General features: G+C 36.5%; 1 protein-coding gene across 7 annotated transcripts in view; it reads left to right on the plus strand.

Annotated features, from left to right (window-relative positions):
- Window positions 1–14543, plus strand: part of gab1 (GRB2-associated binding protein 1) — an 82461-nt gene that overhangs the window by 21111 nt on the left and 46807 nt on the right. The window contains exon 1 of one of the 7 annotated variants that reach the window (XM_059554259.1): window positions 5665–5797. The exons of the other annotated variants lie outside the window; for them this stretch is intronic. The gene's annotated coding sequence lies outside the window, so the exon portion shown is untranslated. Of the gene's footprint in view, window positions 1–5664; window positions 5798–14543 lie in introns of those variants that run through there. 7 annotated transcript variants of the gene reach the window in all.

A 14543-nucleotide genomic window follows, 5' to 3' on the forward strand; every position in this document is an offset into this window, starting at 1 on the left:
TATGTTAATTATAGGCATGTCAATAAGCAACTAATTAAAAGTGAGAAATGGTCCCTACACTAAAGATCCATACGGACCTGACCCCACGTTTGGCATGCATGCAATTCACAGATTAACTGTTAAATTTAACATCATAAAGTTAAAGTTTATCAATGCATATTCAATTCATGTCAATGTGCATGTGTTTTGTCTTGCCAGTTTACCCATTCAAACTATTTTAAACCATTCAAGCAAAAGAGAACATGCACACTGTTTTCTACTGCTGCTGCACACATCCCAAGCACACACACACACACACACACAGAGAGAGAGAGGCGCGATTCACACAGATTGATTCCACTTTCACTCTCTTTAAACAGAAACATACACACAAAGTTAAAATAAAATACCCGTTTGGCAAGTATTCTGGTAAACACAGTCAGTAATGTCTTAAGTGAATTGAAACAGCTGAGAAAACAAGCGGATGTGTTGTCAGTATATTAGGTAGATTAATTTTGTCTTAAAGAGACAGCAGCCTGTAAATACCTGCTTCTGTCTGCTATATTTAACTTATGCAGTGAAGACCACTTTTGTGTTCTTTTACAATTATTACATTTCTGCACCTGAATACTAGTGTTACTGACTTTATTAGTTACTTTGTTGTATTCGTCCATGCATGTAATTTATGTAATTTTTCTTGTTTTATTATTGACTTTATTAGTTCAGATAGTAGTTTTTGCTGTGGTATAGAAGCACTTAAATTAAGCTTTAAGTAATAAATGAAAAGCCCACTTTTTTTTTTAATTGATCTGAAAAATTATGCTATCCATGACTCGAAGTGAGTTTTGTGATCCATTGCACCACTAGTTACCACCTTTTCTAGCTGTCACGTTTACCTTTGGTGTAGCCAAACAAGCTGAAAAACTGAGAAAATCTTGTGTCGTGGAGGTCAATGTCCATTTTGGGCCCTGCGCACGGAGTGGTAGGGTATTAAAAAAGAGGGAATTGTTTGGGCGGGCAGTCGGAGAGACCTAAGCAGTGCTCCAGTCATGTGAAGAGAGGCTGCCAAGGCCAGAAGAATGTGTTGAATGTGAATGACGCAGCTTTGACAGACACATGTGACTTTAAGAGCAATAGATGGAAAGGAAAGGGGATCGAGGAGGAGGGCAGTTGACTCATGCAGGCAAAGTGCCACCCTACTGACCTTTTTATGCCAGCGTAACTTTCGCCCCCTTGGATCAAAGAGCAGGGATAGAGGGAACTGAAGAAAAAAGAGTGTGCCTGCCCTGTTTGCGTATATCTAAGTTTGTTGATGTCATGCCCCTTTGTTTCTCTCCATCTTGGTCTGATGACTAGCCCATGCCTTTCCACTTGGTGTTCCACAGCTAGTGCTTAGACGTCATCCGTAACCTTTGAAATGTCTTTTAGATTAAATTATAAAGGGTACACACTCTCATAAAGATGCCTTTTCAAACGTTTGTGCCTTTGTTTTTAAACGGCAGCATTATTATGCATATTAGTTTCTAAGTATTGCAAGTGGTCAGGCATTATATATTGGCCAATTAGATTAATATATTGGCCAATACAATACTATTATTGGAACGTACTTTCTTAGCCGCTAGACAGTCAGTTGTATTGTATCGTGTATATAAATACACTTCAAGGTTTGCTGGATATTAGCATTATATGAACAGCATATTAGCAAAAGCGATCATTCAGATTGAATTAAAACACAAATTGAGGATGCCTTTATATGAAATAGTAATTGAAATGGTGTTCATTATGACATGAAAAGCTATCCAAAGCATTAAACTGGCTAACCATTTAATGTAGAGGCTTCAAAAAAAAAAGAAAAAAAAAAAAAATATATATATATATATATATATATATATATATATATACAAAAAGTCCTTACAAAAAGTCTCATTAACAATAAAGTCTCATTGCTTGTTAAGTCTTTGAGAACTGGTTTCTCAAGCCAGGTGGTGCATTAGACCAGGGGCTCATCTCCTGTTTCCAAAATGCATCACAAAGTGCTTGAGAAAACTGTAAACGAATTCCACATTGCACAAGGTGCAAACAACCTTACGCCTGTTTCACACATAATCCGTCTGCAGTGCGTATGTGTTGCGTATTTTATTACGCACCCATGTTAACAGATTCCAGCGTTCACGCGGTTGCGGTTCGTCAGTGCGTTCCTGGCTTGTTTACGTACCGAGTAGCGGACTGCAAACGCGCCCTGTGTGAAAGCACAATGAGTATGAGTCCGTGCTGCTTCTGCACCACATACGTAACGCTCACGAGCTGCATACGCACTGCAGACGGATTATGTGTGAAACAGGCGTGCGTCTTGTCGAGGTTTCCATTGGTAAGCTTCTTTAAAAAAAAAAGAAATTCCCTGAAGCAAACCCGGCGGCATCTTAGCTGTATCCATGTTAGCACGTTACGTTTGATTTGGTAATTTCACAGTAGGCATACACACAGGTTTAAAGACTCGTTCTCATCCCCTACAGTGTAATTCGGCTAGGTATACATCCGCGCTAAAATATCAAGGTGAAAGTCATCATAGCTTGCGTAGTATAGACCCAGCTCCCAACCCAACTTTGAGAATAGATTAACGGTGTTATTTTTTTTATCGCCCGATAAGAGTCTCCTGTTAACGCAGCACGTTAACGCCGATAACGGCCCACCACTAATATATATATATATACTTTTTTTTTTTTTTTTTCAAAGGTCATGAAACCCTTACACACATTTTTTTAAAAGATTTATTGATCAAATGATTATTATTTATTACTCAAACAGGATAGTCGGAAAAAAGAGGGTGAAAAGTGTCTGTGTATCTATCAGAAGCCTGAGTGAACTTTACATTAGGATAATAGCTATTGATCAGTGACCTGGTTTCTACTTTGACAAGCACAATGTAGTACAGCAGTCACAGTTTAGTTGTCCTTCAGAAGTGTCTTTCCTTGTCATAGCACATCACACAGTGCTTCAGTGCAAGTGAGGCTGAACCACAGACAGCTTCGGTGTATTCACCAAACTACTTTTAACTGTCGCAAACTCATTTGAGTTTATCTAGGAATCAGCATTCAGCAAGAAGGAAAGGACAAAATAAGTGTTTGTTCAGCACTGGCTGCAGTTTCCATTGTCAATTAACAACACAACTATCGTTATACTGAAGATACATGTGGCAAGATCAGCACAATTTATTTTTTATTATTATTTTTTACCTAAAATGTCAGCGAATGTTATAATTAAAACTCATATAAATCACAATCAGTGCTACAACTAAAAAAAGTGTTAATGTTCAGAGAAATGTCCATCTCCATTCCCATATGTTAATTAAATTCTCACATATGTTAACAGGTGACTTGCAGGCATGTTTTCTCCCAGTCTGCTCCAGTACACGATGTTCTCTGTAGGGGGTCACTGCTCTAATGGGCTGAATTCATGTGTTGTACACACCTCTCACCTTTCACCACCTGCTCGGACTTTAACAAGACTGTAATTTATGTGTGTGCACAGCCACAAAAAGTTTTCTCGGAAAGTTTTTTATTTATTATTATTTATATATATATATATATATATATATATATATATATATATATATATATATATATATATATATATATATATATATATAACTGTTAATGTGTTTTATTGTATCAAACATCTTAATATTTTTCACTCATTTATTCCAAGTAACTTAATATTAATTTTGAAATGTTTTAATTGTATATTATATTATTGCATATTGTACAGTTAAAGTATATCTTTATAAAAGACCAGGAGCATATATCTTACACTTGGTTTCATAACATGAAAATACTTCATTTTTTGTTATATCAGTGCATATAATAACTAAATTTAAATTAGAGATTATTTTACTGTTTACTTCAACACCGTTTTACTGGCTGAATCAAAAATACAGTAACATGAGTCCTTATCCTTGAGGTAACATGACATACAGTAACATGAGTCCTTACAGTCATAACAAATAGCAAATAACCTTAACCCTATAGTAAAAACACATTACAAATATTACACACTTAAATTTACTGTTAAATTGTAACAAGGCCACTGTAAAATAGTGAAACCCAAAATACATAATTATTGTATTGCAATGTTGTGTTGCCTTTGTAATCAACAAATATTTCATGAGTGTTTAGTGTTTATCACCAGTAATAAATATTCTCTTAAGGTCAAACCTCAAAAATACTGTGAGTATAGATTCATACAGATATAACGGTATTAAATTCTTTAAAGAGTTTATTTAGTCTTTATTAACTACAATGTGCAATAATTTAACAGGTAATGTATTCAATGTTAATATTTTTAACTCATACAGTATTTAAAAATTATAATGCACGCTGAAATTATTCTCAATTGCCTGTAGAGTTGTCTGCACAGCCCATAGGCTCTGTTGATCCAGATTCAGATCCAGTTCTGCTAATAAGGTGTGGATGAGATTATAATAGGAATCGCTGATCAGAAGTCTTCTGTCCAGCGACCCACACCTCTCACAGTCCTTTGGGACACTAATGCTTAAGTCACTCATGCATTGTATTTGCCACTTAAGAAGTCTTCCTTTGCTGTGGAGTAATATGGCAGTCATAAATAACTGAATGACAAACATTAGACACGGTATTGTTTGGGACTTATATCAGTGCAAGAGAAACGTGTGAAGGATGCTCTTGGATGCAGCCTCTTTTTTTTTCCTTATCTCCACTACGTCATGGCTCCATTTCTTGTACCTCTCACTTCTTTAGGTAGCCTATATAGGGACAATTAGATTTGGCACAAATTCTAGTCTCTGCATTAAATGTGATTTGCTGTGGTTAGCCTTGGCCTAAAATTGGATTATGTGACTGGGATGACACACATTATCACAAGAGGCTCCTGGAGAGAAGTGAGAAAGACTGCAAGTGTGCACATGCACACATGCTCACTCACAAAGCAGTGTGAATTCTGCTGTGATCTTACAAAACTTTGCCATCACTTTTTTAGTAGGGCTGGATCTTGCTAGTAGATTCTAATTGTGCTTATGCAAAATGCATTCTTGTACATTAAAAAGTATTCAGATTTTCATATTATGTGGCCGAAAAAAAGCGGCATACACTGCCTTGCAAAAACTTGCTGTCTGTAAGATTTTTTTAAATGTTAAAGTCTCTTATGCTCATCATGGCTGCATTAACCAAAAATACATTAATTAAAAAGAAATAATACAGTAAAACAGTAATATTGTGTGTATTTTACATAAATATTATTCATGCTCTTCTGTAACAACTGTAGAATAAAATATAACATCATTATAGCATATTAATTACACCTAATTACAACTTTCAAAGAGGAATAGTGAACTTTTATGTGCAGAGAATTTGCATCAAAGAAGAATGTTCTTTCTAATAGGTATATTGTTCTGGCTCTGTCTTGACGTGCATGGGAAAGACCCAGTGTGCTCTTGTGCAATCCTGGCGGAGATACAGAGCAAAGCGCTGAGTCTTGACAGGTATCACTGTGGTGGCTGCAGCCTTTCTTCTTCACCGTGCATCTTCACAAGGCTGTTGTTGTCATCTAAGGGAAGGTGGAGTGTAGGAAAAAGTAGAGAGAGGGAGAAAGGGGGAGGAGGTGGCCTCTTGTTATTTTCAGTCTATTGTGTCTACTTCCTGTAGGTCAGGGGTTATTGGAGTAGGGAGTTGCAGACTAGCTGTGGAGTAAAAGTGGGACAGAACTTCCATATACTCAGAACAGCAACACCACAGAGGCAAGATCAGTTTGCCAAACACTTGGGACTAGCAACAATCAACCTCAACAGGTAAATACAAGACAAGCTGTTGGAATGATGCTGCTTTATGCTTCTGACTCCTTCCAGTTCAGTCTGCCAGACGGTGTCCTGTTTTGGATGAGCCGTAGTATTTATATTAAGTTTTTCTTCTGATGTTGCTCATAGAGGACGCTCTCTTGTTCTGCAGTCCATTTATGAGCGCTTGCGGTTTTGTGTGTGCATTAGTGCGCTCACTGATGTGTTTACTGGCTTTGCAGTCTCGTGATCAGGAGTGGAAGAGATCGGAAGAGGTTGGAATTGTTTTTGAAATGTCTCTTATGTAACTCGTGGGCTTACTGAGAGCAGACATATTAAAGTCCGGTTAATGGAGAGAAGGAACCTCTTTTACCATTAGCCATTATGGCCATGGCCAAATCACATTAACGCTGGACTGCAGCTTTGCAGGGAAAGATACAAATCAAAAACACCATGTCGCTCCTTCCAGTCCTGAATCACCTCTTGTGAATCAGGTTGGTGATCACATTGTTTTGATTAGCCTAGTTCCAAAAGTGACTAATAAATGCTAAATAGTCATTGGTGTGATTTAGTGGTTTCTACTTCATTCTTAGTGAGCCTACTTAATGTGAACAACCAAACTTTGACTGTTCTGTGAAGTTTTCTAAAATATGAATTATTATTATTATTGTCAGTATTCGGTAACACTTTAGTATAGGGTCCAATTCTCACTAATAACTAGTTGCTTATTAGCATGCCTATTTTTAACAGATTGGCTGTTTATTAGTGCTTACAAAGTACATATAATGCATGACATCCATAATCCTACCCAATACCCTAAACTTAACAACTACCTTATAAACTAATAATAAGCAGCACATTAGGAGTTAATTGAGGCAAAAGTCATCGTTAATTATGGTTAGTTAATAGTGAGAATTGGACCTTAAGTTTAATTTAATTAGTGTTAATTATTATTATTTATTATTAGAATTTGATAATAAAACGGAAGCAGATTAATAAAATGTTCTTTGGAGTTTTTCTCAATACTAGAGATTGTAACAATACTCAAAGGTAAGTATTGATACCAGCAAATAAAAAAAATAAAAAATAGTATAAAATATAATGAAGTCACAGCTAAAATATATATTTGTACACACTCTCTTAAAGGGATATTTCACCCAAAAAAGAAAATTAGCCCAATTTACTCACCATCCGAAGCCATCCTAGATGTGTATGACTTTCTTCTTTCAGACGAAGTTACATTAAAACATGTCTTGGCTCTTCCAAGCTTTATAGTGGCAGTGAATGTGGTTTACGATTATGAAGTCCAATAAAAGTGCATAAATCCATCATAAAAAGTGCTGTGCACAGCTCCGTGGGGTTAATAAAGGCCTTATGAGCAGAATCGATGAGTTTGTGTAAAATATCCATATTTAAAACTGTATAAACTGTAATCTCTAGCTAGGGCTGTGACGGTGGCTGATTTTTACCACCGCGGTAGTCATGGACCAACAACCGCCGGTGGCGCGGTGTTGGAAAAAAAAAAAAAAAAACTTTTCTATATATATATATATATATATATATATATATATATATATATATATATATATATATATATATATATATATATATATATATATATATATATATATATATATATATATATATATATATATGTATGTGTGTGTGTGTGTGTGTGTGTGTCAAAATTTGCTCGTTAACGAAGGCGATATTATTTTTCCAGTTTAACGTATTCAAATTATTTTACATAAGGGCGGGGATGGCCACCCATTCACAACTGCTGCTTCTGTCACTTTTTCTCAAGACAAGAAGTGAATTTATTCAGTCGCAGAATGACTGAACAGGAAACGTTTCAGACACGCGCTCCACTTCACTTTATTATCAGGTGCAAGTTAAGCGAGCGCGGACGGTCCTGTGCTCAAAGGCGGTGCGCGCTTCCTTTGTGCGTATCCTTTCATATCAAACAGCGAAATAAACGATGTTCAAGCAGTGTCGTGGTCAGTTAATTCATGGAATTACCAAAAAAGGTGATTAAAGCTGACTTAAACTGTGCATGCATGTAATATATTTTATATATATTATATACAGAATATATTTATATGAATGCACGTCTAGAAATCAGCCCAGCACTGTCTCACTCGTCTAACACATCCTATTTAACTCGTCAGTTCGTGTTTATTTGAGCACTTCTGTCAGTTAACGCCGCCTGCAAAACACTAAAATAAATATCAAAGAAGTAATGCAGTTAAACAAGAAAGTAGCCTAAATAAGAAAGTTAAATACCCCGTCTAACGGACGCGAGCGACGCAGCGCGACGCAGAGTGACAAAATACTCATTATAATCAGTGATGCTACACTGGATGCAGCACAACACAACCTGATAAATCCCCCATCCGGTCTGTGAGGTAGGCAACTGACACAGAGTTCAAATGTGCTGTATAAACACTAGACAGACTAAAACGGTTCTAAACACTTTTGACTTGACTCAGCATGTGCATGGACCCACACACAAAGGTGGACACACTCTAGGCTTAATCATCAGTAGGGGTCTAAACATTTCATCCATTGTTATTAAGGACATAGCACTATCTGATCACTTCTGTATTTTCTTTGATATTTTGATGTCTGCTACAACTGAATCTAGATCGGTCTCTGTCAGAAGGAGATGCATTAACGAGAACACAAGTGTACTATTTATGGAGCCTATATCTTTAACACCAAGCATTTCTGCAGACTCTGTTGATAGTCTCCTTGATTCCTTTAACTCAAAAGTTAAGAATGTTAATGATGATATTGCTCCAATAATAGTCAGTAAGAAAACAAAGAGTCAGAAATCAGTTTGGAGAAGATCAACAGCAGTTCAGACTATGAAAAGACAATGCAGAAAAGCAGAGCGGATGTGGCGGAAGACAAAACTTGAAATTCACTATAGCATCTATAAAGACAGCCTTCATGCTTTTAATGTGAAACTAGCCACAGCTAGACAGAATTTCTTCTCAAACCTTATAAACAGTAACTTAAATAACACTCGTACTCTTTTTGCCACTGTTGAGAGACTGACAAACCCCCCAAGTCAGATTCCCAGTGAAATGCTCTCAGACAGCAAATGCAATGAGTTTGCATCCTTCTTTTCTGAGAAGATCAACAATATCAGGAAGGCGATTAGCACATCCTCAAGTAATGAAGAGGTCAGACAGATTAGGCCACAATATCAAAAAAATACTATGTCTATTTTTGAAGCAATTGATAGCAACATTCTGGAAGACATAGTGCAGCACCTAAAATCGTCAACCTGCTATCTTGACACACTTCCCACACCTTTTTTTCAAAAGTGTGCTTAACTGCTTAGAAGCAGATCTTTTAGAAGTGGTGAACGCCTCACTTCTTTCTGGGACATTTCCAAACTCCTTAAAACTGCAGTTGTTAAGCACCTCCTGAAAAAGAGCAATCTTGATAACACCATTTTGAGCAACTTTAGACCAATATCTAATCTTCCTTTTATAGGCAAAATTATAGAAAAGGTAGTTTTTAATCAGCTGGACAAATACTTAAACTCAAATGGATACCTGGACAATTTTCAATCTGGTTTTCGACTGCATCACAGCACAGAGACAGCACTCATTAAGATAATAAATGATATTCGCTTAAATTGTGACTCTGGCAAAATATCGGTGCCGGTATTGCTAGATCTCAGTGCTGCGTTTGACACTGTCGATCATAACATACTACTAGAGAGACTGGAAAACTGGGTCGGGCTTTCTGGGATGGTACTCAAATGGTTCAGGTCATACTTAGAAGGGAGAGGCTATTATGTGAGTCTAGGAGAGCATAAGTCTAACTAGACGTCCATGACATGCGGAGTCCCACAAGGGTCAATTCTTGCACCGCTCTTGTTTAGCCTGTATATGCTTCCACTAAGTCAAATAATGAGAAAGAACCAAATTGCCTATCACAGCTATGCTGATGATACCCAGATTTACCTAGCCTTATCTCCAAATGACTACAGCCCCATTGACTTCCTCTGCCAATGCATTGATGAAATTAATAGTTGGATGTGCCAGAACTTTCTTCAGTTAAACAAGGAAAAAACTGAAGTCATTGCTTTGGGAACAAAGATGAAGTGTTCAAGGTGAATGCATACCTAGACTCTAGGGGTCGAACAACTAAAAATCAAGTCAGGAATCTTGGTGTGATTCTGGAAACAGACCTTAGTTTCAGTAGTCATGCCAAAGCAGTAACTAAATCAGCATACTATCATTTAAAAAACATTGCAAGAATTAGATGTTTTGTTTCAAGTCAAGACTTGGAGAAACTAGTTCATGCCTTCATCACCAGCAGGGTGGACTATTGTAATGGGCTCCTCACCGGCCTTCCCAAAAAGACCATTAGACAGCTGCAGCTCATCCAGAACGCTGCTGCCAGGATTCTGACTAGAACCAGAAAATCTGAGCATATCACACCAGTCCTCAGGTCCTTACACTGGCTTCCAGTTACATTTAGGATTGATTTTAAAGTATGTTTACTCGTATACAAGTCACTAAATGACCTAGGACCGAAATATATTTCAGATATGCTCACTGAATATAAACCTAACAGACAGAGGTGGAAAGTAACGAATTACATTTACTCGCGTTACTGTAATTGAGTAGCTTTTTTGTGTACTTCTACTTTTTAAAGTATTTTTTTTAATCTGTAATTTTACTTTTACTTAAGTATATTTTGTTTGAAGTATTGTACTTCGCTACATTTTAAAACACATTAATTACTGAGTAAAAAAAAAAAAATCGCTCCCTGGAAGCTATGTCAGTAAATAATGGGCAGGAGGGCAAACTGGCGCTAAAATCACAAGAAAGATGCAGACGGACAAAACAGGCGTTAGTGGTGGTGCAGACACCGCTGAAAACGAAACCCCGTCATATTCTGAAGTTGAACTCAAGGAAATGAAGTGAACCCCTGGCCATATGTATGCTCTATTATGCTGTGCTTGCCTAGGGAGACCAAACTAGCAGTTTATAAAATCTCGACTAGACATCAACCCCACGTAAGCATATAGAGGTGAGCTAAATAATTGCGTCATTGCATTGGTGGTTAAAATGATGCTTTGACATTTTAGCAAGAGGTTTTGCACAAATTAGCCAAAAAGACTGGTGCGGAGTGTGCGATATATATTGTCTGCGATAATATCATAATTGTTGTTTTAATGATGTACGCGCGCATTTAGAGTGTTCTTTCACTGTGTGATTCAGTCTGTTGAAATGCATTTAGAATGAAATCAATCAAAATCATTTAGAATCAAAATCACACAAAGAATGCTGTCTTGTCCTCTAAAAATCATAATCACACACACACACACACACACACACACACACACACACATATATATATATATATATATATATATATATATATATATATATATATATATATATATATATATATATAGTTAGATCAGTGGGGATTTCTTTAAGACTGTAAGGGAAGCTCAGCTTCCCCTCTATTGTAAAAAAAAAAAAACCCAACGGTCAAATATGTACTATTGTGTATTATGTATTGTGTTAATCAGCTACATGTCGGCTGACTCGATTTTCTTCTCATACATTCCCGTAGCGTCACAGTGCATTTCCCTGTTGAAGCCGAGCGTCCATTGACTTCGATGGGGCTGCTTTGAACAGTTTTTTTCAGTGCTCCGAAGCTAGACGGTCATTGGATAAATGCTGCGATTATGTCCCGCCAACGGACGCTCAGCGTCTCTGGAGGTGAATGAAGACTGGGCTTCCGCGTGATGATTGGAGGATCTGTCGATCTCCTTTTGACTGACAGCGGTCTGCACCATAAGAAGTCGGTGAAGCTGTTTCACGCTCAGTCCCATGATCGCGGATTTCTCAAGTGTATTCGAAAGACAAACTGCGGCAATATTTCTTGATATTTGTAAAATGCAGAACCACCACAAAATTAAATTGGTAACTAAGACAGATTGAAAATCTGCGCGCGCACACACACACACACACACACACACACACACACACACACACACACACACACACACTATAGCCATCTAGTGGTTAAAGTGATTTATTACAATTTTTTAACTGAATTTCCCCAAAAATGGGCAAAAATCTTACATTAAACCTTATAAAATTATCCATGGTATCCCCATGTATGAAAGTTAGAAATCTGGGTCTTTTATGAAGTGAATTTTACCTGAAATGCTTTTTTCTTTTTTTGTAAAAAAAAAAAAGCCTATTTAAATAAATATTTATTTATTTATAGAAATGTAAAAGATTTAAATCCTCCAAAAACTGTACAAAGTTTAGTAAAAACATAAATGAACAGAGTAAAATTATATTTGTAAAAAATTTAAATATTTTACTATTACAAAATGAAATGTTATTGTCTGGGGTCAAAAAGACCCCGAGTGTCACTACAAATGAAGACCATCAGAGGGTTATAATGTAGGCCGAAAATGAGCTTCCCCTCTTTGAAAGACCAGCAGCCGCCACTGATATATATATATATATATATATATATATATATATATATATATATATATATTTTTTTTTTACAACAGGACAGTAAACTAAGAGACTTGCGTTTTAGACACCATATTGCCATTGTTTTTGCTCTATTTCTACAACAAAAATTTATTCCAAACACAGCCACCAAAGCAAAATTTTGCATCTCTGAGCAACATGACAGTGTTTCGTTTCTGAATGAATCAACCGTTTAAATGATTTGGTTCAATCGCAATGACTCACTCATTAACAGTGACTTGCTGACACATACTGGCCATTTTAATTTCACATTTAAAGTATCTTTTGATTTTTTTTTTTTTATAATTAAGTTTTTATAATTTCAAATGAGTATTCAACATTTTATGTCTGGCATATCAAAACATTATTCATGCATTTGTAACTGCAGGTTAAATGCATTCTTGTCCTGCACTAAACAGTGTAATACATCTAAATGCCACGTCCGATGAAGCTTTTGCATTTCCTCTGTATTGAAAAGATGAGTTTGTTGATACTGATTTGCCAGATAACAGCCCAAATGTTTTATTATTCTAAATAACTGATTCCTTTAATTAAAAACAACTAGTTTGAGATTAATAGACCTATCCCAGGGGTGTCAAACTCAGTTCCTGGATGGCCATAGCCCTGCAGAGTTTAGTTCTAACCCTGCTCCAGCACACATATCATGTAGTTTTCAAATAAACCTAAATGATTAGATTAGCTGGATCAGGTGTGTTTAATTAGGGTTAAATCTAAACTGTGCAGGACTGTGGCCCTCCAGGAACTGAGTTTGACACCCTTGGTCTGTCCCATTTTGACTCCCTCCCACTGTTAAAATGTAACTAAGTAATTTTTACTCTGAGTAAATTTTAAATGAGCTACTTTTTACTTTTACTTGAGTGGATTTTTTAGACTGGTACTTTTACTTGTACTTAAGTAAAATTTCATTAATGTAATGGTACTTTTACTTGAGTAGAATATTTTTGTACTCTTTCCACCTCTGCTAACAGACCACTCAGATCATTAGGATCAAGTCAGTTAGAAATGCCAAGGGTTCACACAAAACAAGGGGAGTCCGCCTTTAGTTACTATGCCGCCCGCAGTTGGAATCAGCTTCCAGAAGAGATCAGATGTGCTAAAACACTAGTCACATTTAAATCTAGACTTAAAACTCATCTGTTTAGCTGTGCATTTATTGAATGAGCACTGTGCAATGTCCGAACTGATTGCACTATATTTTCACTGTTTTTTTTTTTTTTTAATTTTATGTAAAATCATTTTCTAACTGTTTTAAATTCAATTTAAATAATTACATTTTTTTATAATTTTTAAAGTTTTAAAATTGCTTGTTTTATTATTTTTCTTCATTATTATTTTACTTCCTTTTATGTAAAGCACTTTGAATTACCATTGTGTACGAAATGTGCTATATAAATAAACTTGCCTTGCCTTGCCTAAACCTGTCGCAACGCAGTTGTGTTGCGTCCGGTTTACTTTTCCGCCACCAAGCAAGCTCAGTAGCTAACTCCTCATCTGCACGCGCTCTCTTTGAAATAGGAATCGTTGCCATATTTCTTGTTACCATCTTTTATTTATCGCTGTCTCGTTTGTATTTGTATTGGAAAGCCTCACCAAACCTGACCAGCCAGCTTTTATGATCACGAGAACTTGTATAAACGCTGATGGGTGACATGAATGAAGATGACTCCAGATCGGTGATGTGGTATTTGCTTTCCCAACAAGATCCATCGCCCAACACTAAATTAATTTGCTGAATGCATAAACTGTATTTTCCTGTGCTCAAATCTGTCAATCTAAAGGAAACGCTGTGTTTGAGGTAATTTGTTAATTACCATAGACTTAAAATTTGCAATTATTACAGTTATTACACTTATATACAAAACTTTGTATTATGCTTGCTATAGAGTTTGTGATGTCACGTGCACTACCGCCGGTGGCAGTAGACAACCGCGGTAGCAACCGACCACCACGGTGACGCGGTTGTCACGGCAACCGTCACAGCCCTATCTCTAGCTTCCATTAACTGTCGTACATATGTTCAAAAGAGACTTTTCTTGCACAAATGCATTGATTCACTTCAGAAGACCTTTATTAACCCCTATGAGCCATGTGGAGCACTTTTTATGATGGATTTATGCACTTTGTTTTGCATCAAAATCTCGGCCACCATTCACTACCATTATACAGCTGGGAAGAGCTAAGAAATTGTATTGGATTGTATTTGTCTGAAA

Source organism: Carassius carassius, chromosome 7 (assembly GCF_963082965.1).
Source record: "Carassius carassius chromosome 7, fCarCar2.1, whole genome shotgun sequence".
NCBI lineage: Eukaryota > Metazoa > Chordata > Actinopteri > Cypriniformes > Cyprinidae > Carassius > Carassius carassius.